At 39.2% G+C, this 6,631-nt stretch overlaps 1 long non-coding RNA gene across 1 annotated transcript; it reads right to left on the reverse strand.

Moving 5' to 3' along the window:
* Nucleotides 4,290-4,877, reverse strand: LOC110272285. Its single transcript, XR_002363449.1, has 2 exons — nt 4,827-4,877; nt 4,290-4,566 (listed from the first exon to the last, which is right to left on the reverse strand). It is a non-coding gene; the product is annotated as an uncharacterized LOC110272285 (long non-coding RNA).

Genomic DNA, 6,631 nt, shown 5'->3' on the forward strand with positions numbered 1-6,631 from the left:
TGGCGAGGGGGCAGTGGCGGAGAGGGGGGGAAGAAGAAAAAAGAAGAAGAAAGAAGGGGGAAGGGGGGTAGGTGGCGGCGGCGTCTGGGGGTGGCGGTGATGGTGGCTGGATGGTGGTGGTTGGATTGGAGGGGAAGAGAGGGAGAAGAGGGTTTCAGGGGGGCGCGACTGATAGGGTTCGCGTGGTTTGGGGGTTATAAATTTGAATCCACGCGGCCGCGTGGGGCACGCGGTCACGTGGCTTGAGCGAAAAAGGTGGTTGACGCGATCGTGTGGGTGACGCGATCGCGCGGAGGGCAAAAAGAGTATATGACGCGATCGCATGGGGCATGCGATCGCGTCACTGGAATTTGTGCTAAACGCACGAATTCAGCGTCGTTCCAGCCCAACTCTCTGTCTCCTAGGGGGTGTTCATGCAATCCATGCGACGCGGTCGCATCGCTCACGCGGTCGCGTGGGATTGATTGTGTGCAAGGGACGCGATCGCGTCAGGCACGCGATCGCGTGGGTCATTTTGTGCTAGAGGCACAATGGCCGCACGATTCCAGCCTAACTTTCTGGACGTTAGATCTTTACACCGATCTTCAGGTCACGCGGCCGCGTGGATGACGCGGTCGCGTGGGAAGTGTATTTCACCAATTTGACGCGATCACATGGATGATGCGGTCGCGTCGCGCACCCTTTTTTTTGTAGAATGCAGAATGCAGTATGCAGAATGCAATGCTTAATGTGAATGCTATGCATGATTCCAGGTTCAATAAAAATAAAATTCAAAAACATACAAAACTAAATAAAATTAAAATTGCAAAAGGAACGATCATACCATGGTGGGTTGTCTCCCACCTAGCACTTTTAGTTAAAGTCCTTAAGTTGGACATTTGAAGAGCTTCCTGTTATGGTGGCTTGTGTTTAAATTCATCCAGAAATCTCCACCAGTGCTTGGAATGCCAATAGCCTCCGGGGTCCCAAACTAGGCATGTAAAGCTTCTGAGCAGCTTCAAACAGGTTATCAGGCTCCCGAGGTGACGAATGTCAGAATAGATTCCAGGATCCCAAGCCTTGTTTTTAAATCCGCCTCCGTCTTGATCTCCATGTTTCCATCCGGGCCGTTTAAAAAGTAAATTCTCACCATGGTAACCAAACATTTTTCGAGATCCATCCGCTTGATTTTGATGCCAATCCGTGCACTTTGAGTTGAAGCGTGGAACCTTATTGAACCTTGTGCACCAGCTCTGAGCACGAGCCATTTCCCTGTTACTCTTAAAGCCGCGGAGAGCTCTAAGCTGGCCATCTGTTTCAAGCAAACCATATTCAAGTGAAAAAGTAAAGTTAAAGGTTAAGGATTGTACCCACTTGAAGCTTGTATTAGGTGGTAATGGCCTTGGGATAGGTGTTTCTAGTGGTTCTGTAAGTTCTACTCCCAGGTAATCTTCCGTGAATTCCTCCACTTCTTTGCAAGGATCTTCAAATGCATCATCACCCTGGTCAAAGTCATCTATGTCTTCCTCATCACTTGAGTCATAGATTGGAGGTTGAGAGAAATCTACCTCCGCATCATCTTCATATTCATTTGGGGAAGATATTTCGATCTCAGAGAATTCACTTGCGGATGCAAGTTCATCACTAAGAGAACTTGACTTGTGACTATCATCATCAAGAGAATTTACTTCCTGGGTTATTCCGTCTAGTTCTTCATAAACGACTTGCTTTGGGGATTGTGCTCTATCCTCCTTAGCATCAACTGTAACGTCCTCGACGGAGTTCTCCTCAACTCTGGATTCCCATGGAGGTTCAGCGTCTCCTAGATCTTCAACCAACTCTTCTTCTTGTACAATGACAGCTTCTTCTACTTGTTCTAGTACGAATTCATGCTCTGTCTTGTCCACTGGAGCTTCTAGTATCTCCTTCATGCTACGCTCTTCATTAGATTGTCCACATGGGGCTGTGATTGGTCCTTGAATGTTCGAGCGTCTAGAAGCTAATTGAATTACTGCTTGCTCCAGTTGTCGAATGGTTGCTTGAAGTTTATTTACTGTTGCCTTGAGGCGAACCTCTGATTCTCTGGGTGATGGATTTGGACATGAAACATAGGGAAGTGGTGGTGCTTGGGAGTGATTGGATTGGTACTGGGGTAGGAAAGGATCATACGATGGCAAATGGTGAAGAGAAGCTTGTGAGTGTGGTGGTTCGGGGTTATGTTGAGAGGATGGTCTATAGGCACGGGGTGGGGCCTGCTGGTAGTTACAAGGTTGTCCACCATATCTATCAGCTGGATATGCATTGTAGAATGGTCTTTGTCCATGATATCTTGGAGGGTGCTGTTACCTAAAGGGTTGATTAAATCCTTGTGGCTCCTCCCATCTTTGATTGTTCCAACCTTGCTGCCTGTTCTCATTATAATTTCTGCTTTCTGCAACATTATTGTAACCAGACTCATAGCCAAAGGGGTGAGAGTTCATAGTAGCAAATAAAAATTAAAAACAAAAAGAAAAACAAATAAGCAAAATAAAATAAAATAAAGTAAATAAAAGGTTTTCGAAATTTAAGTTTTGAAATTGAAAATTAAATTTTTGAAATTTAAATTTTGAAATTTGATTTTTTTTTTTGAAAATTAAAAATAAGATAAGACAAGATAAAAATTTTTAAAATAAAAATTCTGAAAATTTTTTTAAATATTTACAATAACCAATAATAAGGCACACGTTTGCAATTCCCTGGCAACGGCGCCATTTTGAAGAACTGAAGATTGACGGTTTAGAGGTTATAGAAACTCTCGTTGTAAGTATAGTTACTAAACCAAGCAATCAACCTTTCTTACAAACGTTTTGGTTGTCACAAGTAACAAACCCCTTTCTAAATTGTTAACCGAAGTATTCAAACCTCGGGTCGTCTTCTCAAGGAACTGCAGGGAAGTATGTTCTTATTATTGGCTATGAAGATTGTAAATTGGGGTTGAGAGTAAGGAATAAATATGACAAATAATTTAAATGGCAATTAAAATAAATAAATACTGTAAAGCAAACTTTTGGCAAGGTATGAGAAATTGGAAGTCCAGAATTAGTTATCCTTATCAATAATAATGAAGGTTGAATCTTAATTCCACTTAGTCAACATTTGCTAAAGCAAAGAAAAGTCAAGGGACTAATTAGTTTGACCTTCGAATCCTATTTATTTACTAAGAAAAGATTGGGATTATTGAAGTTCAGTTCAATTAGCAAAGATAACAGTTATCAATTATATTGAGCTAAGATAACTCCTGAGTTACTGATTTCTTAACCAAGACCAAAAGGGAAAAGAGTAAAATTGCTGGAATAAAACTATCCTCAGATGGGAATAATTGCAACTAATAAATAAGCTAAAGCAATCATAAACTGAAATATCTCATATAACATTAATTCAAAATAGTAATCTGTAACATGGAAAAATTCATAAATCAAATAGCAAAAGTAATTAATCTACTAAATAATGGCATGAATAAAAGTAAAAGGAAGACTTGAAGCAAAGGAACATTAAACCTGGGATCGAGAGTCACTCTTAAAACTAAGAGAAGTCCTAAATCCTAATCCTAAGAGAGAGAGGAGAGAACCTCTCTCAAAACTAAATCTAAATCATGAAAACTAAACTAAAGTGGAGACTCTCCCTGAATGGATGCATTCCCTCACTTCATAACCTCTGGTCTATGCCTTCTGGACTTAGATTTGGGCCAAAAAGGGCTTCAGAAATCGCTGGGAGCGTTTTTTGCAATTTCTGGTGCGTGGCCTCTGTCACGCGTCCGCGTGGGTCACGCGGTCGCGTCGTTCGGAGCTTTTTCTTGCCACGCGGTCGCGTCAGTCATGCGACCGCGTCATATGCGTTCTGCTTAAGGCGTGCGGTCACGTCGGTCATGCGGCCGCGTCGCTGTTGATTCGCGCTTGGCACGCGATCACGTCGTCCATGCGATCGCGTGGATGCCAGTTTCTTCAGAACTTTGTTTTGCAGTTTCCTTCCATTTTTGTATGTTTCCTTCCATCCTTTAAGTCATTCCTTCCTTAGAAGATCTGAAACTACTCAACATACTAATCACGGCATCGAATGGAATTAAAGGTGATTAAAATAATTAATTTAAAAGCATAGGAAATATGTTTTTCACATACATCACATAATAAGGAAGGGAAAGTAAAACCATGCAATTAACATGAATAAGTGGGTGAAGGATTGAATAAATCACTCAAACTAAGCACAAAATATATCATAAAATATGGGTTTATCAACCCTACATCTTGTAGCTGCATAAGATATGACAACATTTGTCAAAGAAAATCAAGCACATTATATTGATAACTTTACAACAAGTTTTTCATTGAAATAGCTATTGCACACAAAATCCATCAAATGTTTAATCGCTTGAGGCAGCTGTAGCCAAAACAAAGCTTCCAAGAATTCTCCAAATATTGTAGCTATGAAAGCAAACCTACAAAATTTACAAAGAGAGAAGCAGAAAAAAGGAAGTGAACGTAATTGGAAGTATGGCGAAAAACTTAGTGCTAACTCAATTGAACTGAAATAATTGCCAGCCAACTCCAACGCCTATAATAACAATGAATCCACAGTTAAAATTTAAAATTGAGATTTCACCAACAATAATTAAATTCCAAGCCCTAACATTTCCATCATTTAGTGATTAAAGCAGAGGCAGATAAATATATCATAACAATGAAACATTGTAGTAATTTTACAAGACCATAATTAATTAAGAAGTAATTTCTCATCAAAGAAGAAAAAATTGCAGAACCAAAATTTCTCATCAACTTCATCCATAACAAAATAGAACAGAGCAAGGATCCTACCTGTGATGCACCACGGCGGAACAGAGCAGATCAGCGCCCATCCAGGGGCCAAGAAGACATCGAAGCAGAAGGCGACGAGAAAATTGGAAGCAAGAAGACAAAAAATCAGAAGCTTCAAATGCGACCAGCAATGAAGAGATGGCGACACGAGCAAGGACGAACCCAGCAGCGAAGCGAGGCGAGCAGCGACGAACACGATGGAGACGCCAACAGTGATGCCAGCAATGAGGAACACAAGCAATGACAAGGAAATCGAATAGAGAAGAGTAAATCGCGAGCAGTGACAAAGAACGTGAAGAGAAAAGAGTAAATCACACATCATTCAAAATTCAAAGTGGTTAGGGTTAGGATTTCTAATTGAACACGGTTGGATTAGTTTTTTTATTTCAACAATTTGTCCAAATTAAACCAGTAGTAAGTAAAATTTGAGAGAAATTTTTGTCATACCTGGGAGACTTGAGAGGAAAATATGAATGACACGACGCGGAGCAAAGCGAATGTTTCAGAATGGCATAAGCCGAAGATCGAACATGGTGGAGCATAGCAGATCACAATGCGACAAGAAGCACATGACATGAGCAGAGCAAAATGCAATGCAAGTAGAACACGACGTGAGCAGAGCAGTGAAGAACACCACGACGGTGAGAGAGAGGAATGCAGAACGCGAGTCAATATCGTGAAATTGGGGAAATTGAGCTAGGGATGGGGTTAGGATTTTGATTCTAAAATGGTAGGATTTGAGTTTTGTTTCTAAGTAATAGACTAATAGTAGTGAGGAAGGTGATGGATCAATTATTGCTCGTGTTTCCTTTTCTGTTTTTGGTTTAGGAGGGAAATTAAGTTCTATTAAAATATTTGGAGGCAATTAAAATTTTAATGAAAAAATTTAAGCAATGCTTACCATGAGAAGTTTATTATATATTTAAAAGCAACTCTTCTAAAGTGTAATATATGAATATTATAAATGTTGTTTGTTTAATTTACTAAAGCAACATTTTTTATATGTTTTTTAAATCGATCAAAGAGAACACTTATTAACAAAGAGTTGTAATAGTCTTATTTTTTTGCAATAAATTTTAAGTGTTGCTTTTGACTATTTTAAACAATATTTTTTAAGTGTTGTTAACAGTACATGTTGCAATAGCTCAAAAATATTGCAGTGCAAGTGTATTACCTTTCTTATATGTGATATGGGATATTAACAGTTATGTTTCAGAGTTAATGTGTATTAAAGAAGAATAATATCATATCAAGACATTATGATATGCGTTTTAGGTGTATAAAACCAAGTTATAACGTACGAAGCCGATTTATAAATTTTGATTGAGTTATAACAACCATATCATAGCCCCCAAGCTTGGCCTGATGATATTTTGATAAAGTAGGTTAAGCTTGTAGAGGATGAGTTGTAACTCGGCGAGTGGTACGGGTATGGAGCCTCCAGTTCAACATACTTTATTAAAATTGAGAAATTAAAAGAAATAATAATTAAATAAAGAAAGAGAGAAATTAATGACACCATTAAAGAATGGTGTTACGTTTTCCACTTACCAATGCCATCAGTACCGTTGATGTGATTGGGAGCAACAGTCATGATTGTTAAGATGGAACTCAACCGTTTAGTTTAACTTAGGTGTAGTTTTATGCTGGAATTCAAATAGTTTTCATAAATTTAATTTCTCTTGTATCAAAACGTTTTGGAAGAAGTATTGATAAAGACATGAGTAAGAGAGGTAAGTACTGGGTTCTGTTCCTTTTACCTTATTTTGTTATCTTCTTCTACTTTTGCTTTCTGTTTCTTGAGA

The sequence above is a fragment of the Arachis ipaensis genome, chromosome B05 (genome assembly GCF_000816755.2).
Source record: "Arachis ipaensis cultivar K30076 chromosome B05, Araip1.1, whole genome shotgun sequence".
Classification (NCBI taxonomy): domain Eukaryota; kingdom Viridiplantae; phylum Streptophyta; class Magnoliopsida; order Fabales; family Fabaceae; genus Arachis; species Arachis ipaensis.